This window comes from Anoplophora glabripennis, unplaced genomic scaffold, assembly GCF_000390285.2.
Source record: "Anoplophora glabripennis isolate ALB-LARVAE unplaced genomic scaffold, Agla_2.0 scaffold217, whole genome shotgun sequence".
Classification (NCBI taxonomy): Eukaryota; Metazoa; Arthropoda; class Insecta; order Coleoptera; family Cerambycidae; genus Anoplophora; species Anoplophora glabripennis.
In genome coordinates, this window is record NW_019416331.1 from 729,827 (window position 1) to 756,621 (window position 26,795).

At 33.1% G+C, this 26,795-nt stretch overlaps 1 pseudogene; it reads right to left on the minus strand.

Moving 5' to 3' along the window:
- Positions 1–2,918: 2,918 nt before the first annotated feature.
- The window catches only part of LOC108905309, a 35,439-nt pseudogene continuing 11,562 nt past the window's right edge, over positions 2,919–26,795 (minus strand).

A 26,795-nucleotide genomic window follows, 5' to 3' on the forward strand; every position in this document is an offset into this window, starting at 1 on the left:
CTGACATGTCGATCTTGATGTTGTTCATTAAATAGCTGAGCTGTTCTATTCGCACATTTATTGTTCATAAAGTAAAGCGAAATGATATCTACCCTTTCCGCAATGGAATAAACCATAGTGTTTAATTTTCAAAAACACAATTAAATAAACTACCAACCAACGCTTCCAAATAATACTAGAAAATAATTTGGAATCCACTAATTTTACGTTCATTGTGTGTGTATAGCATTCATTTCTGTTTTTTACAATTGTGTTTTTTTTACGAAAGTGATAACAAATCGCCAAAAACCAATGTAACGCAAGAAATACTAAATTTATACCATTGGCGTACTTAACTCGAATGACTGACATTTTTACCGTTACTAATTGTTTGTACATAAGTTTCAACTTTAAAATCAAAATTCTTAATAAGTATTGGGCGGAATTATAAAATTTAAAGTCTGTTGTAAAGAGAATTGTAAGAGCTTTCAAAAGAAATATTACTCAACCCCCAATGCCATTTAAATATTTTGGGGTGATGCTTACCCTTGCTTGGGGGTGAAAGTGGCGGAGTCAAAAATACCAGCAAAGAATGTCCCCCTTTAATCTAAAATCGACGGGTCTGAGCGTTTTTCTACAATCTTGACGCAGTTCCTGAAAATGGCTCTATTTCGTTTTCATTTGGCCACCCTGTATTTTAAGAGATGCTCATGCTGCCGAGCTGTCCTGGTTTATCGTTGATCTCTTCGATCCTCGATCGCACTAAATGACGTCACCGTATGAAGGAGAAGTAACTTACGCAAATATCACATATGTAATTTATTTTTCTACATAATTTAATAATAACATTGCCTATTAACAATTCTAAGAAACAAAACCTTAAAGTACATTAAGTGGTAACATTTTAATTTTATAATAATCAATAATACAATGGCTATTATTATAAAACTATATACATCACTAACATTCTCATTCTGGCAGCTGTTGAATGTATCGCTTACCACAATATTTTTTGTCTAAGTAGATGAAACATTTATCATAAAAATAGCTTTTAATAAGTAACACTGCAAAGGATTATAATGAATGAACTTTTAATTGAGTATTCAGTAATTGAAAGCCCAAGTAACTAAAACTCCAGGGCTATATTTACATCACTGGACTATCCTATATGAGGCCATCTTTAACACTTCATTTTTTTTTACATTACTTTTTCCAAAAGCGTAACAATCATTCTACATATTACGGATAATAACAACAAATAATACGTATATAGGCCAGCTTTCTCACAAATGGCCTTGTTATAATTAATGTTTACACATATGTTTTGCTCACAAAACTCTTCTGAGATAGCAGCGACTGTTGGCAGCGTAGCCGATTTCTATGGTAGTGGATTATGGCTATTATATCGAATTTGACACTTTCATGGTGCTCATTGATTTTCTATAATTCATATTTTTATTTTGTATGAGGGTCATGTACGTTTTTCATTGGCAAATTGTTCAGAAAAAGTCTTTAGAAGTGCCATGCCAGTCATGGCAAACATTTTTTTGTTAAAGACAATCGTGTTCTCTACAATTTTAAGTTTTTTTTGTAATGTAGGTACTAAAATCCCTAAATATTGATAAAGTGCCCCAATCAACCGCCATTTTGGGACAAAAGTGCCTATTATTAACCTTGAAAAACAAAGTTGAATTTCCAATCAATTAATTTTCACAAATTTTGAACAATTCATAATACTGGGGTATAAACATTCAAAGTGTTATTCGTGAACGATGGGCGCAGAGTTGGTTCGATCGGAGTGGTTTTAGTTACTATAACAGTTATATTTTAACAGTTTTTTTTATGAACATGGCACAAATTAACATATGTCACAGACCGTCATTTTAGAGCAAACAAGAACATTGATTGGGGTACTCGGTCAATCTTGGGACTTAGTTAGGTACCATTGTTTAGATTAAACCACATAGAAATGTAGCGGTATTTCTGTGTTTTTTTACTGTTTTGATTAGTTATAAGTTGTTTTTTGATATATCAATATACTCAACAAATTACGGTTAATTTCAATATCCATAACAATCGATTTGATTTACCTATTTACTATATTTCCCTTCATTCAATTCTGTTTTCCACAATCTTTTCGCATATTCATGACATGGATTGGACGATATTCCTTCACTACTTAGGGCACTTACCTTAAAACCTACTATTCATGGCCTACTTTAATAAAGTCGATTTAGTTGTGATTTTCCTAATAATGTGTCTAGATGGTTTTTATTTTAATAAAAGTAAAAAATAGATAAATATTCTTTGTACTTCTTTTGAGAATAAAATTGAATCTAGTTTGCATATGCGGCACTAATACATGTAGAATGATGTTACACTCGCAATACCTACCTGCCAAAATTGACGTTAAGTGGTGAAGGAATAATGTCATTACATGTAAGACTTTTTAAAGTATTGTTTAATGAAAATTCCTTGAAGAATTGACCAATAATTGAAGTTTTGGTTTCATAGGTTCATTAATAAATGATTGTAAGAGTGTTTTTCAGTAGTGCGTTTACCATTTTGTGCATTTTAGTAAAACTGATATGTATGGCAGAATTGTTCATAACAAATACTGTTATGGATATATCTTTTATTGGTTAATTAAAACAATGGTTGTGTAAAGCAGTGTTTTGTCATCGAGTGCTTTACCTAATCTATATCAAACAACGCTAGGAAACTTCGGTTTAGCTTTAAAACACGTAGTCAGGAATGTATCCTCTGGACCCCCATTTACACATCTACTTTTTCTACGACTACTACATATACACTTAGTTAATATAATAGAACAGTGTGCTTAAGTAGTACGAGAAGGTGGTTAATAAACATCCATTCATTTTTTTATCGAGACAGAGAGCTGAAACCTGCACCATGATCAGCTGCGTCTCATTTTTTTCCTTTTTTTTTTTCATTTTAAGACACCTAAGTACATATAGGTAGTATAATATCCATTAACGTTTATAGTAATTATAACGACAAATCTTATGACATACATGTGTTGTGCATACTGAAGTATATATACGTGTGATTAGAAATATCTGGGGATCCTTTCACAAATCCTGGCGGCTTCCCGGACTCGAACGTAACTAGATAGAGAGATCTCAACAGGAACGACTTAAGGGCTCAAAAAAGTCTACTCGAGTCGAGATGTCGATATTTAGAAACGTATCTACGATTAGAAATTGCAAATGGAATTTGATATATTGACATTTTCTAGCTGTTTTGCAGAAATTAACTGCTGATTTACCTATAGAAACATATACTTAATTTTCGTTATTTTCTGAGTCTTTGTAACTTTATTAATGTTTTAGACGTGTTAGACATTTTCCTTTCTTCATTTCCAGTACTTTATCAATCGAATTTGCTATAATTATTGAGAAAATTTTGTGTGTAAAGTCTTTACATTGATGAACTTGATTGGTTGCAAACTCTCCCATTGTGGAAACGAGATCAGTTGAGCTAAAGCTCCTTGAGGTAGACCGATCTGTTCTCCACAATGGTATTAATACCTCATGTGTTCTAAGCTTGTGTATTGCAATCTTCATGAGCTTGTTTGATATAAATCAAGAAAAGCATCCCACCAAACCACAACTTCCCGGTAAAAAGTGTTTTCAGGATGTCTTCAAGAACTCTAATATAAAAATAACATCTCGTACATGACTTAGCTATTGCTTAAATGTTCCATGGATACTATGATGGTGTACCTGAAGTCTACGTAATTACTTGTGAGCAAAATTTTAAGCTACACACATGCGACAGTTTTAATCATAACATCATGACAAATTTTTGTAATCATTCAATTGATATATTGTAAAACGTATAATCACTGTTTCATCTTATGCCTTGTCGTGTGTGTTTAGCTTAGACAAAGGTAGTGCTGCTGTTGATGATGCGGTTGTTAAAGATACCCTAAGGTGGCGTAGGTCTTCACAAATGGTGTGTCGACTTTACAAGTTTCCCTGTGAACCAAATACAATCCACTTACAATTTGTATCCTCTATGCTACCTATTAAGACTAGTGGGTAGTTGCAATATGCATTGCGGTGGCCATCTATATGAAGTTGTATTTTCGTTTATTTTACTCAGATGTTGGATATACTGTTGGGGATTTACCAAATAGTAAATCAAATTGAACCTAATTTGCACTCGTGTACCTTTAGTTAGATGTGCCCAGTTGATGCTCTATTAATTTTCAGTTATACTTACAAAGTCATCACTTAAGTTGCTGTACTACTCTATTACTCATCTTTCCATCAAAGTCTCTTGAGTAGACTGATTCAAAATTTTTAAATTATGAAGTAATAATAATAGTCAAAATTATCTAGTTTCAAATCAAACTAGACATAAAAAGGAAATACAGAACATAGTTACCATATACTTTTTGCTTTAGAGAAAGCTAAAGTACGTTTTATTAAAATATTTTCGACCATGCCTTATGAGGAGTTGTCACTTATTGACAGTCTCACAAGAGCAATGTCGAAATTTCAAAATCATCTATTCTTAAATAAAAGTGGAAAACAAAGTTAATTTAGCGAATAAAGAGGATGAAGTGTAATTATTACTGAAAAAGAGATACTTGCGCTCTTTTTTTATGAAATCACAATATTTTGTTGGCAATAATTGTTGAATGTAGTAGATACAAGGTCATTCACAGCTTATCCAAAAATTTAGATTTCGAAAAAAAATTGACGATTTGATTTGACAAATGCCTGATTATTCGGTATTACTGTGGTTTTCACAGTGCTCCTACTATCATGGTTTATTGTTTGTACCACTCTTACAAGCGATCAAAATGGCGTTTGGCGATATTAATAGATATTGTTTTAATTTACAAAACGTTTCCTAACAGCCAAATGCTGTTACTTTTACCTTAACTGTGGACGATCACTTAATTGGGCTGTTCATCCAAATCGAAAGGAAGGTTTTCAGTATCTCGAATTTCTTCGAAATTAACCACTTGAACTTCTTGGAGCCACGGCCTTAGCTGTTCGATAAGAATGTGGTTCTTTTACCTTTTATTTTCGATAAAATGTTAGAAATTACCTTAATGAAGTTGTAATAGAAGCCGGGAGGCGTAGTAATTTATTTGTTAGTTCTCGGAACGGATGGGCCAAAAAGTAAAATATTTCAGTCAACACTAATTTATCGAAAAGTTAAGGGTCTTCAAGTAGGTTTAGTGTCGCCCTTCGGAGAAGGCCTTATGAAATTTAGCAATATTTTTTAACAAATTCACTTAGACTGTCGGGGCCATGTGTTGAGCAGATATAAAGAGAAAAATCGATATTTCAAATAACGCCCGAAATGCATTCCAAATTACGTATGAATTCCAAGAATAAGTTGTTAAATTGATAATAATTGGAAAGGAAAGCAATAGATCAAATAGCCGGTTTTTAGGCGGATTTTCCAAGCTATTAAGAATATATTAAATGAGATTGACTAATCCGTCCCGTATTGCTACACGGAGTCACTAGAGGAAGGCTAGGGTTACTTGTAAGTTCAGTTAGTCACATAATTATTTATATAAATGTAAGTCCAGTCAATTGGGTAATTATTAACATAGTATAATTATACCAAAGCGTCCCGATATTCAGGTTCCCGCCAATAAGATAAGAACAGAAACTTCTGGACCCAAGAAATGGGTGTGTCGAAGCGAGGTGTCGAATTCAGGAGAGATCCGAAAACAGGCAGTCCTTCCTTGGGTTTCACATTGAGCAGTCTACTTAGTTTAGAGTCTCGGGTTAATTTAATAATGGATAAAGACATTCCAAATTTTGCTATGGCTCGCACATTACCTGAATCTCGGTACGCTGTCGCGTGTCAATAAATTAATTAATAATGTTGTTCGAGCCCGTTGTGTCGTTATTTTGTTTGTTCTGTTTTTATTGTTATTAAAGGATGTTTTGGTGTTTCCTTTTGTTTCTCTCAACTTCAGTGTCACCCTGTATAGTCAGCCACTGGATTACATTCTACGTAAGCAATAGAGGGTAAGTGCCTGAAATTCATTATCTGAACATACAACATTTCTAAGTTCCCACGTATTAATTAAAGTATAATGATAATTATAAACTCCCTTTCGAGAATTGAATAGTAAACTCTTTTGAAATCCAGACTCGTTATGATACTGGTCATAACGATATATAGATAAATAAAGAAATAATCCCTCAGGTTACAAAGTTCAAAAAGTACTGTGCATTAGACAAGGAGTACCAATATCATGGCCATCGCGGTTACCTGACTTAAATTCTTTCGATTAAAAATGTAAGTGTATTCTATAAATGAAATGAAACAATTTATTGGAGAAGCGGATCTTATGCTAGTGATTCTGGATCAATTCTTGAGGTCACAATTAAAAAATAAGCAAATTTGAAAATGTGGGAAAAGAAATAGCTGTCAATTTGCTAAAGAGTTCTTGGAATACCTTAGCAAAGACACAGCCAAAAAATACCTCGCAGATATTCAAATTGGACATTGTTGGCTAAGGAAATACCTTCAATACATGAGGAAGTATGAAACACCACTTTGTGGAGGTTGTGAACAGGAAGACGAGACAGTACTACATGTGCTGTGTGAATGCACTGCCGTCTCGTCAAGAGAATCCGTGTCGGGAGAACGTTGGCCTGAGCAACGTCATCACCTTTTTCTCTTTAATAGGTTGGTCAACGGCTCAGATGGATTGATCTCCTAATGGGAGGAAGTTCAAGGGGACAAATAGGGCCTAAGTGCTGTATCTTCCAAGCTACCCTCCCCACAATTCCAAATTCACAGATATTGGTTTATGCTAGTAGTGACATCACTTTTCTAAAATGCCACGATAGAAACCCAGCAACTTAACAAATATTTCATCCATAATGCCGACCATCAGTTACCATCCAGAATATAATTATAGATCACAAATAATAATTTTATTTCCCTTTTTTTTTTGTTCAACTTATAGACCGTAAGCAAATGGAAAAATTGTGCCAGATAAAAGAAAATTCGTAAAAAATATATTAAAGTTTAAATGATTTATTTTTGTCTGGCATTTTGAATTTCAATTAGAAATACGCATATAAACACAATATACAAATGCCAGACAAGTTGAGATGTTCGAAAATGTATAAATGAATTGAAAAGTTACAAAAAAATTTTAAACGATTTATTTTTGTCGGGCATTTTGCATTACTATTGAAAATACATATTTATACTTCAAGTTAAAACGCCAGACAAGTTGGGTTGTTCGAAATTTAAAAAAAAAATGAATTAAATTAAATAGGTAGGTGTAAAAAAATTAATGAAAACTTCTGTCTTTTTTTATCTGGCAATTCGTTTTTTAATAAAAAAAAATACACTTACAAACTCAAATTAAAAATGCCAGACAAGTTGGGCTGTTCGAAAATATATAAATAAATAAACGAAGTTGTAAAAAAATTCAATTTCTCATTTTTTTTCGACTTTTTCCCTTTATATTATAAACTGTAATTACTCAGGAAACATACTCAAGATACTATTTCCGTCGTAAAATTACTGAATCTGATGCTGTCAACGGAAGTGACTTACCTAACCAAGAAAAACTGGAAAATAGGAAAAAGCTCCGTAAATTTAAAAAAAATCACATTTTAAATCATATTTGAATTAAGAAATAAAATTGCAGGAAAATGTTATTCAAAACTTGAACTTTAAATAAATAAAAAGTGCTTATTACAAGATGTTAATTTTTTTACAACTATTTAATTTAATTTAATTTATTTTTTTTTTAAATTTTCGAACAACCCAACTTGTCTGGCGTGTTAACCTGAAGTATAAATATCTATTTTCAATAGAAATGCAAAATGCCAGACAAAAATAAATCGTTTAAATTAGAAAAAAAGAAAACCAAGTTTTCGTTAATTTTTTTGTAACTTTTTAATTCATTTACACATTTTCGAACAGCTTAACTTGTCTGGCATTTATATGTTGTCTTTATACGCGCATTTCTAATTGAAATACAAAATGCCAGACAAAAATTAATTACTGAAATTTTTATAAACTTTTTCACGCCTTTGAATGAATAACATTTTATAATACCGCAAACACAATGGCCCTCCTTTTTTGTACATTAAGACCACTGAAAAATGTTAAAAATTTTCACATAATTTTCCATAGAGAAACTCGATTCCGAACATTGGAAACCGTCTGGCAATTTATTTTTATCATTTTCATAACAAAAATTTTCATTGTTTCGATTGCCAGGTAAAAAGTAAACGATGAATTTTTTTTTCTTCTTGCAAGTTCACCCCTATGAACCACCCTTTCGGCTTTTATTTTTATCATATTCATAACAAAAATTTTCATTGTTTCGATTGCCAGATAAAAAGTAAACGATTAATTTTCTTTTTCTTCTTGCAAGTTCACCCCTATGAACCACCCTTTCGGCTAGGCATTTGAAAATTGTTAAGTACTTATTAATGTCTATTTTTGCCAGACACTTTAAGATGAAAAAAACTAGTTATTTTATGCAAAAGGAAATTAATTTTCCAAATTTTCGAACACGGGTCGGCCCTTAAAACCACCATTTTCATTATAGGCTATTGACTATGTACTTTAGATAGGAACTACAACGTAACAGAAATTTTATTGTTTGATATGTTCAATTGACCCTAAAAAATGATAAAACCGCGGAGTGCTACCTTTTAAAGGGGTGCGTTTTTGAGAATGAAGTAAACAGGTGGTATTTTCAGTTTTTTGAGTTTTACTCGAAAACTATGAATTTTTTCTAAATAATTGTCATAAGAAAAGTTGTAGCAAATTGAATTTCCAATCGAAATGAACCTTTTGAAGCCAAAATAAAATTATTTTTAACAAAAATATGCCCAAAAAACGAGTAAAAAACCCCGAAAAAATGCGTTTTTTTCTTTTTGGTTTTTGGCCCATAACTTTTTTCTGAGAGGAGTTAGTTATAGGTATTGCTTCACAGAAAAAAAAGTTAATGTATTTTCCTTTAAAATAAGCCTATATAGAAGTACCTACGACTAATAGAAACCGAGATACATTGGATCAAAGTTGGCTACTTTTTGGATTTTCGGCCAATTTTTGCCCTTTTTTGACGATTTTCGTCTTATAACTTTTTTCTGAGTAAATTTGGGTGTATGTAATGTCTTATTCAAATGAAAGCTGAATTCAAGACCTTTAAAATGGTGCCTGGTAGAAGTTTGTACAATTAAAATCAACCGAGATATATCAATTTAACCAACCATGCTTTTTTCTCTTTATAAAATTTTTATTACTTTCGGCATTATTTTGTCTAATAAATTTATTTTTGTGAATGTGAAAGTTAAAATAAGTTTCTAGGTGATTGGATATTATTATTTATTTATTTAAACAACAGTTAATCATATATATCTTATAAATTTTCAGTTTCATTTAGTATATTTTCAATATTAATAATATCAATTTCGTCGTCATCATTTTCATTAATGTCCTCTTCTGAAAAATCAGGCTCATAAGCATTCTTACAATTTATTAATACATTTACAGGCTATTTTTTCAAGTAAATTTTCAGGTGTAGGAGATTTATTATTAAAAATAGGAACTAGCCGATTTATGTAATTTTTCCAACCCCAATCAAGGGGATTCAAAGTACAACCATTCCACTGTTGCATCTGAAAATATACTCTGAACCCATGATGTTTGAGAGCATCAGTTGTTGAAGGCAGGCAGTTTTTAGGCTGTCAATTTTTTAACTATACATTATAGTTACAATGCATTCAGATGTAGCAGTTATATCCTCAACACTAGCATTTTCAAGTAAAAATTCATCGAGGTAATTTTTTAATTTTGAATTCTTATTTACAAAATTGAAAAAATTTTTTGTAATTGTATTTTTTTAATTAAAAGTACAAAAATAATTAAAAGAATTCGAAATTTTACAAGATAAATATGATTAATTGTTGTTTAAATAAATAAATAATAATATTCAGTCACCTAGAAACTTATTAACTTTCACATTCACAAAAATAAATTTATTAGACAAAATATTACCGAAAGTAATAAAAATTTTATAAAAAGAAAAAAAGTATCGTTGGTTAATTTGACATATCTAGGTTGATTTTAATTGTACAAACTTCTACCAGGCACCATTTTAAAGGTTTTGAAACCAGCTTTCATTTGAATAAGGCATTACATGCGCCTAAATTAACTCAGAAAAAAGTTATAAGACAAAAATCGTCAAAAAAGGGCAAAAATAGGCCAAAAATCCAAAAAGTAGCCAACTTTGATCCAATGTATCTCGGTTTCTATTAGTCGTAGGTATAAAGGCTTATTTTAAAGGAAAAAACATTAACTTTTTTGTCTGAGAAGCAATGCCTATACCTAACTACTTTCAGAAAAAAGTTGTGGGCCAAAAACCAAAAAGAAAAAAAAAACGCATTTTTTCGGGTTTTTTTTACTCGTTTTTTGGGCATACTTTTATTAAAAATATTTTTTTTGACTTTAAAAGGTCTCATTTCGATTGGAAATTCAGTTTGCTACAACTTTTCTGTTGACAACTATTTAGAAAAAATTCATAGTTTTCGAGTAAAATTCAAAAAACTGAATATACCACCTTTTTACTTCGTTCTCAAAAACGCACCCCTTTAAAAGGTAGCACTCCGCGGTTTTATCATTTTTTAGGGTCAATTGAACATATCAAACAATAAAATTTCTGTTACGTTGTAGTTCCTTTGTACCCTCTTTTTTTTGACATAGTCAATAGCCTATAACTAACTTACCTTCTTCAGACCTCAAAATGACAGACATTTTTCGATGACGCCACACCAATGTGCGTTAGCTCACGGTCTATTAGATTTTCCGAAATTTCTGTTTTGTTTGTGACAAAGTTTTCATAATATTGCCGTAGTTGTTACTATTAATTCCACTATAAACTTTTAAAAGGAAGTGATTATTTTTCATCATCATGACTGGTGCATATTATAATGGATATTTAATCCCATTTTTTAAATTCTATTTTGTATAAGTTGTGAATGACCTTTTAGATTTTAAGTATAAGCAGCTACTTGACAAAAACATGATTATAGTGATGGGGGATATTAAATAACCGACAACAGGAAGTTCGGAAAATACAATTTCATACAAGATCGGGAAATGTATTATCCTTACTCGTCTTCCCAAGGACATACATCGTTGCTTTTGGCCTCGCCCTCCGCCTCCCCGGGTTCAGATGGGGGGAACTCGCTGGCAGGGGATTCACTGTCGGGCTCCGCCAAGGGCGCGAGGGGCTCCTGATTGTAGCTGGCGATGGACGTGGCCTCTTCCGGCTTCTCCTTGTCCTCCTCCACCTCCTCGCTCACCGGTTGGTCACCACTGTCGCTGGGTAAGTCATCCACCACCGAACTGACACTAATTATGGGGGCCACTGAGAATGTCTTTGCGATACTATGGCTCTTCTTGAGAGTTTTAGTACAGGTTTTTTCTTCTGGTTTATTGTCCGCGTCACTAGGAATTACGAACACAGACGACGACGTGCTGGTGGCCGCTGAGCTGTTGTCCTCGAAGGAGGAGACCTTGCGCTTGGAGGAGTCCGCCGTGGTGTGCGTGATGGGCACCGACACAGACGCCCTCCTGGGGGCTTCGTTGAGGTTGGCCGAGAGCTTGCGTCCGCCGTCGACGGTGTGCTGCTGGGTGAGCACGCACGAGCGCTGGACCTATGGCACAAGGGTCTACGGATGAATAAGGTTTGAGGATGAATGAACACAATGACATTTGATAGATAGTGCAGCAAAAAGTTCAGTGCTAAGTTTCACAATGAAGTCACCTTGGCTGTAGTTCAGACTAGAGGTAGGGAACTATCGAAATAATATACCTTTTTGGTAGTGACGTCACATACGCCAAATAATAGGCAACCACATAATGCGCATTGTCATTGTCATTCTCAATTTTTTTACTAGATCGATTTTCGACCTTATGTACATTGGACATAAGTGCCAAAGAAATGTCTTCTTTGTCATGACCCTAAATATCGCGATATTCTGGCAATATTAGAAATATTGAAGAAGTTTCAAACCCCAATTTACAAACTAAAAGAATTATAGAAATTATATATTTAAATTTATAGAACAATGTTAACTTTTATTGTAATTAATAAATTAAAATTATATCAATGCTACTGAGCATGCGCTGAGCATTAAAGATAATTTAATGCAAGTGAAGTAGCCTCGCAACAGGATATCATTCAAGAAAAGTTTGGTTATGGTTACGTGTTATGTCAACATTGCGATTTCTTGCTTACTTTCTCCTAAGTATATTATCGTACATTTATCATTTTTGAGGTTCCTCCAATTTCTAATGTATAATTTTATTTTCTAAATATAATGTACTCTTGTTAAAACTTTCTAATGTTGACGGTTTTCGAGAAAAAAAGGCTTTTAATTGAAGTCTTACAATACTACTGAGTAGAAAATAAGTGACTTTTCAAAGTAAGCTATGGATATAGTAGATCGATGGTTATCGATGGTATCAATTATTATCGATAGTTCTCGGCCTCTAGTTCATACACATAGACCTTATGCACTATGGATTGGTCTTAGAAAGAGAGGTCAGTCACCTTGATGTGTTCAAGAGAAATGAATGCGGTACTAACGTACAAAAATAAATGCAAATAGTACTAAAAATACTGCTTATGAACATATGATGTCCGAAAACGCTGCATTTCCGAGATAGAGGGTGTGAGTTTTCGTAAAAAAATTAGTTTTTTTTTGTTTTGTATCTTTCACACTGTATCTCGGAAAGAAACAAATTTTTTTTAGAGTACCTATTTTTTGTTTTTAAAATTGTTTACACTTTCTTTGACACCCTCTATACTACACTTTATTTTATTTATACTAAAAAAAGTGACAATTACAGACTTATTTTTCGCGTATTAATTTTGGATGATTCAGATATATAACTCTTTATAACTCATATTTTTTATTTTGTGTAACAAAATATTAAAAAGTTTGTTCACCAAACATGTGTACATTTATTAAGTAGAAAAGATAGGAGAAAATATGTTTCTATTCCGAAATGACATACAACGTGGCACAAAATAGTTGAAGCGATTTAATGGATACTAGTCGCTTGTGGCGCCCTCTGGGAGATACAGCCAATCGTCCATAAAATTTGAATTTCCCGTACCAAGAAACCTCCGCATACAAAATTTCATGAATTTAACTCAAACTAGTCGAAACAAAATGTAAGAATAACATACTGAAGTATGTACATCTCCTCCTGAAACAACCTGTATAATTTCTACAATTGTTTATTTAAATTAATTAAAATTCCTTCTTTAGAAATTAATACTGTAATTTTATGTATTATTTTTGCAAATTGTGGAGGACGTTAAGGATATCTGCAGAAAAGGTACGTCTCTTCTTTCCTTGTAACGATTACTATCTAGTATCAGAACAGTTTGAATTTTTAATGTAATTCTTAGCAATTATTCGAAAATAAGTAGTATATATTTAAAAGATAATGCTATTGAAACGGTATGTGCGGTTTTTCCAAATATGTAATATACGTTGAACAATAACCAGTGTTAGATAATGATGGTTTACGCTTAAAGAGAACTTGCGTGATTACCAGCAAAACCCAGCTGTATCTATTATTTCATAATATGTTTCAACTTGCCAATGAAACAACACCCATTTACGTACTTAAAATTTATGTAAATTCCTTGTATTCCTGTTGAAAATTACAGCATATTTCATAATGTGTTTCAACTACAACAAACCAGCATCCATAAACTCTTAAAATTTTGGAAGTAAGTACTAATAAAACCATTAATTAAAATAATTTTTTTAAAATAGGAATATAGGATGAGCCAACAAAGAGGAGATAAACAAAAAGAAGCCAGAATTGCATCTCCATTATTTCGATTCTTTCAAAAGAAATTAAATAGGATTCATCTTTCGATGTTTTTTGGGAAAATTTTTTGTTTTTTTTTCATTTTTTTTAAGGAAGGATCCAGTGGCGTATGACATTTACATGAAATTAAAGTTATTCATGTTTCAGGCCATGGGCGTAGTCAAGCGGGCCCCTTAATTGTTGCTACATGCTGCAATTTTTTTTTAGAATCAAACGAAAAAGTGTTTTGGTTTTAAAGTGCGTGCGGTTTTTTTTGTAAAGGCCCTAGGCTCTCCCCTAGCAAAAATCTTAGCTACGCCCATGTTTCATAATTTCGTTAAGGCATTGAAGAATAAAAAAATGGAGATCCAATAAAAAATTTCAATCAAAAAAGTTTTAGAGCGAACTTTTAACTAAGGCCAGTTTTATCCTTTTTTAAATTTCGAAAAATGAAACGACTACAACCTTTATATTTTTTTGAGATGAAGTACGAAAAACTAAACCTCTAGTTTTAACTAGACAAGTTGACAACTGTCAGAATTATTATATAATATAGTGTCAACATTTCTAAACATTTCCGAAAAGTGTAGAACATCTTTTTTTAACTAGGCCATGGCCAAGTATGATTTCCATTCAAAAAATATAACTCTGATTCACAAGTCGAAAACTATTAGTTATTTAACAAATAAGTACGCCACTGGGTTTTGCGGGGGAAGAACCTTATACGCCACTTTTTCAGTGTCATGCTAGGGTACGAATAACATCAAAAACGAGACGTACTACAATCTGATCCAGATCGGATGGCTAGTTTTTATTACAGGGAAATGGAAAGAGCAAACAGGAAACCCAATATTGGTAAGTTTATCGACCTAAGGATTGTTACGTCAATGAAATTATTTTCGTTTTCATTAATATATTTTAAAATCATCTAAGTACATAAATTAATTATTAAGAAATATAAAAAAATAAGAAAAATCAATTAAATTTGTATGATTTTTAATAAAAAATACGATATTATTCGAGTATTCGGTTGAGTTCAGTATTTATTGTATAGGTTTTTTGTTTCTTAATAAGAAGAAGATTCATATTTGTAACTTCAATAGTTTATGAGATATAAACAGTCAAAGACTGAATAATACGAAAAAAGCGCCATTTTTTATAAACAAATTCATCGAGCTAATTTGGTCATTAATATTCTACAAAATTGTCTTGAATGTCCATAACTGTATCTATAATAAAAAAAGTTATAGCTGTTTATAAGCAGAGTTCGGAGTTTTCCTCGGCCAGTCATAGGCGTGTTCATCATAAACAAATAAATAAACAGGTAGGTATAAATAAAAATAAATAAATTTGCCTATTTTATCAGCGAGAAGTCGTTTTTTACCCCTTGGCGCGTTCAACATTATTATAATATTAAAACAAGTATACAGAAGCAAACACAAAATCAATAACTGCCGTTATTACCGCTTTCGTATGGTGCGCTGTAGCAAAAGGCCGACGCGACGGCTATGATCATCCAACTGAGTCCCGAACTCTATTTATAAGTAAACAAATCACATGGCCGCTTTGATTTCCTGAAAATATCAAACTAAAAGATTCGATAAAAAAACCGAAAAAAAATTTAGTTGGTTTTTTATCTAAGAAAAAATAACTTTGACTTGCACTTTGACGATTGTTTATAACAAATTGTTAAGTAAATAAACAAACACATTTTCAATAATATTTTTTTCTGTAATCTTCTGGAGAATTGCAAATTATAAATTTCGGGAAAGAAGAGAATTCTTAATATATTATTTAAACAACCATAGAATAAAAAAGGACTATAAACAATTTAAAATTTAATTTAATTAAAAATTATAATATAGGTACCTACTCTAAAGAATGAAATGCAAAAAAAAAATGAAAAATATTAATTAATTATTGCATTTATTTATAAAAATTATTTAAACCAATAAACTGAAAAACTTTTTGCTAATGTTTTTTAATGTCACTTTCTGATACAAAAACAGTGTCAACATTATTTTCCCTAAAAAAATATTTTGACCACTAATTATTAGGTATTTTTAAATTTTTTGTTAACCAAGGAAATTCATAAGGAACTAATGAGTTGTAACTATTTAAGACATGTCAATAAGCTGATCTCGTTAAGTATACTTGTTAAAGGTCTCCTCGAAGCGAAATAAATTTAGCACATTTTCTTTAAGCAATTATTCGACTTTGAATGTTAACTCTAAAATTTTTAGTTGAGTCACGATGGTCGCATTTGTTGAAAAATAGGTGAAACAATTTTTTCTGGACCACTTGTGTACGACTACTCATTTCCAATGTATTTTTGTCTGCTGAACATGAATATGTTGTCCAAATTTGACTATGTCATAATTAAAAAAAATAATAGATTACTGTAGTGCTTACCATATTAGACCTAAGTTTTTTTATTGTAAGAGATTGTGCTAGTAAATTTGATTAACAGATTCATGTTGAGGGGTAAAAACAGAGAAATAGAAAAAGAAAGAGAGAAGAAAAGAGAGTATTATTTTACACATACAGGGTGTCCGCAAATTTCACCAACAACGTTTGACTGCTACCCTGCACAACTGATCTAAATCTATTTTTTAGTTACCTTCTCAGCAACTTCGGCCACAGCCACGCTTATGTCTGAGGAGGAGCTGCCAGAGTCCAGTTGAGCAGAGTTCTTCCTTGACCTAGGCTCAGGAGGCCCCGTCTCCCAGGGACAAACGTCTTCTGAAGTAGAGGCACCGGCTACGATTGCTATGCTAGGTTTCTTCACCCTGGCACAACCGAAATTCATGAAATTGAATATTGGCAGGCTAAAACTGGTGATCATCGAAATGTACAACATAAAATTTGGGCATGTTTCATTATAGAAGCCGCCATCTTGTATGTCAAAAGTACAGGTGCAACATTAATATGTAATGTAAACTGTGAGGTCACATATAAAAGTCGTTGCAATGTCAAGACTGATATCATGCAATGATTGCAAGGTGAGCTTGAAACTAAAAAGAAATCAATATAATTTAACCTGTTCCAAAATATTATTTATCGCAAAATAAGGTCGCTGCATCTCAAGAAGACCAGTTTTCAAGGGGACAAAATTTCCATATTCAATGCGAAGACACTGCGACATGACTCTTGCGGACCCAGCCTGATATGTGTACGAACATCTACCCTGGTATCCTGGTAATTTTTTGAAGTTAGATAGAGATTGTAATGCATACACTAAAATAATTAAGTTTACTAGTTTCTTTTCACGATTCTACGCAGTCATTAAGCGCTTAAGCAAATATATACACGGTGTCATTGAAATGGTGTAAACAATTTTGAGAGAGTCATAATGATGGAAATAAAAAGAATGAGTATGGGTCCGTAAATGCACAGTAGTACTGAAGTATAAAAAAAATGACGAAAAGTCAGCGAGTTATGTTCGAGTTACGTGGCATTTATTCAGAAATAAACATTATTTTTCAAATTCGATCTATTCTTTGAGGTTAGAAAAAAATACTGACGCGTTGGCGCAATTCTAATGACAAATTCGTATTCTGGGGCTCAAATTACATGGAAGTGAGCGGTCGCTGGCCTACCGACCATGAAACTTTTTTCTTGTGCGTCTGTGTAATAATCAAAATTGTTAAAACATATTGAGAACGTCTGGAATTGTTCCCTACGGAAAAAGAGATGAATGGTTGTAGCCNTTATTATTATCATTTTTGAATTACAGACCTTCAAAGTTGTCAAAAATAAAACTAATTTAATTAATAATTTCATAAACCTTTTTACCGATCGCGTTAAAATTTGGGACATTTATTTGAACTATTATGGCGTATTATTTCTTAAAACTTTAGTCAAATCAATATACTGGGTGATAGTTTTCTCCGGTTACCTCTCCGTTTTAGCAGTCAAACCTTTTACAATGGTCGTATTTTTTTAAAACGGGCTGCAACATTGAAACGGTCATTTTATTTAAAAAATATATTGTCTTTTGAGAAAATCGCCTACAGAAAGCCATTCTTGAAAAAAATGGCATTATTTGCAGGTCTGTATGTTTCGGTTTGCGTAGCAGTGTCACGAATTTAAAACTTTGAGTTCAGTAGGCGATCAAAACAAGATGTTGATTGCTGTGGGTATCACGTAATGTCATCATTGTCGTGTTGCTTTTTTAAAGTTTTGTGAACATTAGTTTTGCGTACATTTATTAGTCTTGATACACCGTGGACACTTCATAATTTGTATTGCTTTCTACGCTAAAAGCCCAATTTTCAGCAATAAATTAAAATTATAAATAATGGCGACAGAAATTCGGGAGTTGAGATAAGTTTATAGGAAATTTCCTCTTCTTTTAGGATCTCTTTTCAAATTGACGCTAATGCTTATATTTTTCGAGTTACTTGTAGAAAACCGAAATCTTTTTTTAATCTTTACTTATTTATAACTTTACTAATTGTTTATGTGCGGATACAATTTTTGTGCACGTTTTTCTAGATGTCATCCCTAATAAAATGAGCCCTTAACCATTCCTTAACTCGAATTATCAATATTTTTCACGGGTTTGAAGATGTTAACTAGCCTATTGTTTTTCTCTATAAATGATCATTTTACAAATGAACGCGAAGAAAACTTGGTCTTTCCGTTTTCCTGTAACGGCGACCAACCATCAGTTCTGGGCTACCCTGCACAACTGATTTAAATCTATTTTTTAGTTACCTTCTCAGCAACTTCAGCCACAGCCACGCTTATGTCTGAGGAGGAGCTGCCAGAGTCCAGTTGAGCAGAGTTCTTCCTTGACCTAGGCTCAGGAGGCCCCGTCTCCCAGGGACAAACGTCTTCTGAAGTAGAGGCACCGGCTACGATTGCTATGCTAGGTTTCTTCACCCTGGCACAACCGAAATTCATGAAATTGAATATTGGCAGGCTAAAACTGGTGATCATCGAAATATACAACATAAAATTTGGGCATGTTTCATTATAGAAGCCGCCATCTTGTATGTCAAAAGTACAGGTGCAACATTAATATGTAATGTAAACTGTGAGGTCACATATAAAAGTCGTTGCAATGTCAAGACTGATATCATGCAATGATTGCAAGGTGAGCTTGAAACTAAAAAGAAATCAATATAATTTAACCTGTTACAAAATATTATTTATCGCAAAATAAGGTCGCTGCATCTCAAGAAGACCAGTTTTCAAGGGGACAAAATTTCCAAATTCAATGCGAAGACACTGCGACATGACTTTTGCGGACCCAGCCTGATATGTGTACGAACATCTACCCTGGTATCCTGGTAATTTTTTGAAGTTAGATTGAGATTGTAATGCATACACTAAAATAATTAAGTTTACTAGTTTCTTTTCACGATTCTACGCAGTCATTAAGCGCTTAAGCAAATATATACACGGTGTCATTGAAATGGTGTAAACAATTTTGAGAGAGTCATAATGATGGAAATAAAAAGAATGAGTATGGGTCCGTAAATGCACAGTAGTACTGAAGTATAAAAAAAATGACGAAAAGTCAGCGAGTTATGTTCGAGTTACGTGGCATTACTTCAGAAATAAACATTATTTTTAAATTTCGATCTATTCTTTGAGGTTAGAGAAAAATACTGACGCGTTGGCGCAATTCTAATGACAAATTCGTATTCTGGGGCTCAAATTACATGGAAGTGAGCGGTCGCTGGCCTACCGACCATGAAACTTTTTCCTTGTGCGTCTGTGTAATAATCAAAATTGTTAAAACATATTGAGAACGTCTGGAACTGTTCCCTACGGAAAAAGAGATGAATGGTACAACCATTCATCTCTTCATCCCGTTGATAGCTCACGCTCTGCTTTTTTTGTCCAGATTTTTGTAATAAAAATTACTAGTTCAATTTATCATCAATTGTGCCTTCATTATTGTTTAAGTTTTAAGCCAAATTATTTGTAAACAAATGTTTAAGAAAAGTCACATATTTTTCTGGAATTTTACTTTTAACAACTGAGTTTTTTTATGAAATAGTCTGGTTAAAATGGCCCACCAATGAATGGACATGATCGTAACATATAAAACCGCTGTGAGTTAAGTAAGTCTTTTTCTGTAAAGATTTGTGTCAACACTTGTAAATTGTAAACATCGCCAGCGGTTCCAAAAATGTTTCGTCGTATTAATGTGGAAAATGTTTAAGAAATTATTGTTTTGTAAAAACTATTGCTGATAATCGACCTTTCATACCTTGATTTGTTCTGCTCTCCCAAATATTTTCTTCACGTCTTAACCCTAGTATATCGTACGTATTCTGGTGAATTATTAGCTTTGGTGCTTTATGGGATCCTAGCATTATAAACGCTTTGATCGAAGCTAATTCTAGGAACTATGGCTGGGCGTGTTTTTTTCTCATTCCAAGATTCAATTTGAAATACAAAACCTTCACAAATAAGTTTGCATCTGAGATAGCTCCGCCCACAAATGCGCACTGGACACTGTAAACAAAACGCTCCTATCCCAAATCGCCGTGCGTCTTATTCCTTCTAACCGAATGCGTTCTTTCTCAGTCTCGCGCCTAAGTCAGAAACGCAATCTTATTTGTGACGGTCTGGTAAGCTTTTATTTATCTCCGATGCTCACCTTGCATTTATCTTACAGATGTTACTTTGTTAGGTACTGTATATTTTCTTTTAGGTTACATACACATAGATTTTGTCGTCGATATGAGATAATAAAAAGCGCATGTTTGTTAATATGTCACAAAGTAGAAACAAATATTTGTACAGCAAATTACATAGCAATCTTTAGTATATTACAAGTTTGTTAACAGTAAGGCATCAAAGTGGCAGTCATTACGGAGCGGTACAGCTTGCTTGATAACATAAAACAGAAAATAGATGAGTTGAAACATCAAATAGAAGCAGATGATGCCGCATGTCCAGGTTGAAACTTTTGGGGGTCGAGATAGTAAAATACGGGTACAAATGGTACAATTAAATAATTTATTGTTTCTTCATTTAAGATATATGAACTAGCATAGCCTTGAGATTATATCTTAGTCATTTCTGTAACATAATCTGCAGAAAAGAGTAAAAAACAGAAGAAAGCAGAGCTAATTTTCTATAAAATGTTATTACACTATTTCATTTGGTAAGTGATTACTCGTATTATTCCAAGTAATCCAAGTGATCTATACAGGATGATTTGTTAGATCCCTGCAATATTTTAAAAGAATAGTTTACTAATGTGAAAGATCATCTGAAAAATTTCAACGCAATTTAACACTAATTTATTTTGTAGTTAGGTGAATTTAGTGACCCGTTTAGCAAGTACCATAAGATTGTGATGCAAAAGAGTAACAAGGGCAACATTTACTTCTCAAGAATATATGATATAATTACGTATAGTGCCGTAGAAAAAATAGTTATTTATGGTATATATATGACGTAACACACCAGTTCCATACAAAATTTTATCCAACACTTTCATAGAATTTCGTTTTAATAATAAATAAAAGCAACTTAAAATTTCAAGTTGCCAATGTCATAAAAAGTAATTTAACGAAATGAATGTATTTTTAAATATTACAAAGGATGCGATTGTCAACCTAAATTGTGTCTGTAACCAAGGGTTGTCAGTAAACAAACAATATCTTTTGAGTTGAAATCACGTTTAAATCCTAAAACCAAGAATGAAAAAATGGAAAATGTGGAAATTCCATCTGAAATTTTAGGAAAAGCTAATGCGGTTACTGCAGGCATCATTCCGGATAAATCAAAATGGCATAAATGAAGATGTCTTGCTGGCTTATTTTTTCAATTTAAGTGAGAAATTAGCTCCATCCACATTGTGGACTAAATATTCCATGTTGAAGTTAACTTTGAGAGTTTACAAGAACATTGAAATTTCTAAATTCGGAAGACTAGTGGCATTTCTAAAGTCTAAGCTTAAACATTTTCAAACAAAAAAATCCGAGGTCTTAGAAAGAGAACATATAGAACAATTTTTGTGTGAAGCCTTAGACGAAGATCGTCTTATGAATAAGGTAGGTTCTACTGAATAGTTTAACTGATTAAATTAAATTAATAAATTTGTTGTTTTTAGATGGCGTTGATATTAGGAGTTTTTGACGCTTGGCGTTGAGAGGAATTGACCCATCTAAGCATAGACAATATAGAGGAAAAAGGGCAGTATCTCCACATCATGATTTCAAATACTAAAACGAACAAACCAAGAAGCTTCATTGTGTTAAATGAAGGATTTTGTGTAAATCCAATTGAATTAATTAGGGAATATTCTAAGCTAAGGCCTTAAAATGGGCAGCATAAAAGGTTCATCTGCAATTTTCAAAAGGGAAAATGCACACGTCACTGTGCTGATATTAATAAGCTATCAAAAAATCCGAATGTCGTTGCGCGATTTTTGGTCTTGACAGATTCTGATTTACATACAGGGCATGGCTTGCATCGCGCATCTGCAACTCTCTTGGCCAATGCTGCAACACTCAAACGCCACGGTGGATGGAAGTCGTCTACCGTGACAGAAGGTTATATAGAAGAGTAAATTTCCAGCAAAATTGATATTGCTAAAAAGATAGAAGGGGCGCAGACTCCTGAAGCAAGCACAAGCAAACTTGTTCTATAAATTTACCACAATCATAAAATGATTCCAATAATCCTTTGGCATCAAATTACGGCTTTACCATAAATGTTAATGTTAATATTAGTAGTTAATAGTAGTAAGTTTGTAGCATTTTAGGTTATTTGTTCACGTATTACTGTTTCAAATTGGTTTTCTAATAAAAACTAGAAAAATAAACCAAACATTTGTCTTTTTGTGATTTCTATGTCACTAGTGGGTTATAAGTTATAACTAACCAGTGACTTACGATTTATAACTCAATAGTGACTTATAGGCCACATTATTCCTTTAAAACCAAAGAAATTATAGTATCATTATATACAATTAGTGTTGGATAAATATAATTCTCGGGAAAGAGTGAAGGCTTAATAATCTCACAATCCTTTTATTAAGACGACTAGTTTCGAGGTCTACACTTTGCACCTCATCATCAGGTCATTACAAGGATATCCTGTATGATGAGGTGCAAAGTGTAGACCTCGCACTCCCCCCTTTGCACCTTTGCACCCCCCTTTGCACCTGTAGGTGCAAAGTGTAGACCTCGAAACTAGTCGTCTTAATAAAAGGATTGTGAGATTATTAGGCCTTCACTCTTTCCCGAGAATTATAAATATGGACTCACACTTATCTATTTCAAATTTTGGATAAATATATTTATTTATTCTAGTCAAAATGGCTTCTAACACTGTCAACGACTGTCAGCAAAATGAGGGAGGTGACTATAATAAATTGCAATTTGGTCACTTGAAAATAATTTCTGCTAGGTTTTTAGTAACAAATGTGTAGGTAATATATTTTTCGTTTAAAATGTCTGTTACCTTAATATGTATGTTTTCCTGAAATATAGACTTAAGTTTCCAATGTGCTACTAACTTTGAAAATACATTTCAATTGAGCCAATTATTGTTATTTTTCGCCCTATTGGGAAAATTATTTTAACGATAAATAGAAGTGAAGGTAAGGCGTAGTTTGCATGATTTCGAGTGGATATGTGATGCTACTTTCTATCGAAATTTAAAGCAACGTTGACGCCCTGGTTATTGCAGTATAAAACGTACAAAGTACTGAGGTATTTGTAGCATTATTCTCTACACGAATCCAATTATAAGTTACGATGATTTGATATTAATATTTGTCATTGTAATAACGAGCGTTCAAATAAAAACGTGGTCGAAGTTGGCTCTGACACATTGGACGTAGGGAGTAGCTTATAGCGACCAACTTAACCTCATTTCTCAACGAGCTGTATAGCAGCTGTCAGTTTCAATAACGTTAATGACTATATAACTTTATTTTAAAGAATAATCGTGATAACAATAACAAACAATTAAAGGAGCTGCGGAAAGTGTCCCCCTCCTTGTTATAACAATAAATTAAAGCAGCTGCTGAAAGTGTCCCCCTCCTTGTTCCAAGCACTTTTCACACCTGTTCCTCAAAGAATTAAAGACATTTTCTAAGATGCTCGGGGTATTGTTAATTTCACGAATCTTGTCTATAAGTCGAGCCTGCAGATGGTTTAAATCAGGAATAGGCAGTTCAAAAATAGTGTTTTTAAGGTAAGGCCACAAAAAGAAATCACACGGCGTAATATCACATGACCTAGGTGGAAATTCATGTTCAGCATTGAGACTTATTAGTCGATTTTGGAAAACTTCCCTCAACATATTCATCGTCTCGCCTGCCGTATCTGCCCTTGCGCCATCTTGTTGAAAGTAAAAGTTTGTAATTTCGTTTTCTTCCAGCTGGTTAACAAAAGGCGCGATAATTTCTTCTCTATACCTTTGCGCAGTAAGAGTACCATTAAAAAAATAGGTCCATAAATCCTCCTTCGATTGAGAGCACACCAAACTCCAATTTTTTGAGCGTGTAGAGGGCCCTCGACAAAAAAGTTATCTGGTTTTTCAGAAGACCACATTCTCATATTCTGTGAGTTTACGTAACCACTTAAATGAAACCAGGCTTCATCAGAAAAAAAGGTGATATTATGAAGTTCACCGTAGTTGTTTAAAAACCATTCACAAAATACAGCCCGTCGCGGAAAATCAACTTCATGAAGTTCTTGCTGACAAGTTAAACGATAGGAGAACAAACGCAAATCTTTTTTTAACACTGTGTGGCAGGTACCGACTGATACTCCCACCATTTGTGATAAAACACGTACAGAAGTTTTTGGCGCATTTTCCATTATTTGTGGACATTTTCTTTTAATTCTTCATTCCGCTTTTTAGGTCGGCCGCTTCCTTCTTTTCGTGTTACACTGCCCGTTTCACGAAAAACATTAACACAACGCTGAACTGCACTTTTGCAAAATTTTGTACTCGACAACGCCGGGAAATTGATTTTGAAATTCTATGAAACATTCCTCAATAGAATACTTCCATATTCCATCAATCTTGCGTCCATTTCTAAAGTAGGACTCTATGATAAACACTTTTTGTTCTCGAGAAAACACCATTTTAAACGCTTTTTAAAACGAAAATATTCAAATTGATAGCGGCGATATAGCGCTTTGACAGATGACGTTTAAGTTCATTTGCTATACGCTACGCCCTACGTCCAAATTTTCAGAACCAACTTGACCACGTTATTATTTGAACGCTCGTTATAATAAATTAAAAATTATCTGGACATATGAAGCTCTTAAAAAAACGTTGATATGTTCTATCCATACTTTTATATTCATGTCCAAGTAATCATTCTGTACATGTGGAACAAATTATCGTGATACATTTTATAATCAACTTTAGAAAAAGATGAATGTGACATTGATGCCAATAGACCACCCGTATTTATCCTATCCCTCCCTCCGCAAAGTCCAACCATCCACTGCTCAATCTACAAGTCCAGTCAGCTGAAAGAGTGTATGAAGGGTCTGGTAAGAGTAAAGCACACCTATCGAACACACCAAGTAACAGTAGCAACAACAATACTCATGAACACGCTGAACACCCAGTTAGTCAGAATAGCCTTTGGCAAACGGCGAGCGAACTTACGGGCTGGGCACTGTGGCTGCTGCCACCGGAGCCTTCTGTATGCAGGCCATGTCTCCCCTGCAATTGAAGCATGAGGTCCACTATCTAACTACTTCTATACATTGCAATGCGAAATTAATATGTCGCCAGGATCGACAGGAATTCATTGACCGGTTTTCAGAGAATTATTTTCGATAATTGAAAACGAGATGAATTACGGCGAGGTTTGGTTAGAAGTATACACGGTGATTCATATAAAACTCACCGGTCAGGTAACGGAAAGAGATTTTTTGATTCTGTAAGAGCCTCTAGATGACGTCATTTAAGACTTTTTATTCGATGGTGTATCTCATATTCAAAACCTATAATAATTTCAAGGCTTAACAATGAATTGAGTTACGACTTCAAACAATAAAACTTAAACTAAAATATCCCTACTGTGAAGCTGTTTTATGTACAGGGTGTCCCACTTAACTTTCCCACCCCACTTATCTCTATTAGTTTTGCAGATATAAAAATATTGTTGAAATAAAAGTCGTACCTAGTGTTTTTTATGTTTCTGCTTGTAGCAACAAAAAAAAAACAATTCAAATTTAAATGTCAATGTGACAGATACAGACTATTATATTTTTAATGTAAATTATTACATTTTTAGATATAAAACTTTATTCTGATCAAAAGTATAATATAACGTATCTGGCACTTATTTTTGACAGGAAACGGAAACAGAAAAACATAAACAATAGTTCGAACAAACAACAAAATTATAGAAAGTAATGAGAAATAAGAAAAATGTAATATACATATTGATATTCTTTTTTTATTGATGCGATCACATTTTCTAATTCGTCGGAATTATTATTGATATTCGCAATTTCGGTCGTCATTCTTTCAATTACTTGATTTACATCTTCTACTCTATTAGTACATGCTTATTTTTTAAATAACCCACTAGAACAAATCCAGTGGACTAAGATCTGGACTACGGGAAGGCCGCAATGTGGTGCCTCACTTACCAATCCACACCGTGAAATTGTTATTTGGAAAGTTGGTAACTTCTCCAGTATTATGACATGGAGCTCCGTGTTGTTGCCAGAGCTGGTTTAATGGAATATCTGATAGAAAGTCGTTTATTTCGTTTTGTAGAAACTCTAAACTATTGCAAAACATTTCAAAAGGATTGCCGAAATTTTTCCGGGATTTTTGACAGACTGTATTTAGGTGAAAAATGGTCATATCGGGAATTAAAAAAAAAGCAATTTGAAGTTCTAAGATTCTAGTTTTTAGATCTTTCGGTCGAAATTTTTTAGGAGTACGGTTATCATGCAATTTTTCTTTCCAAGGCCACG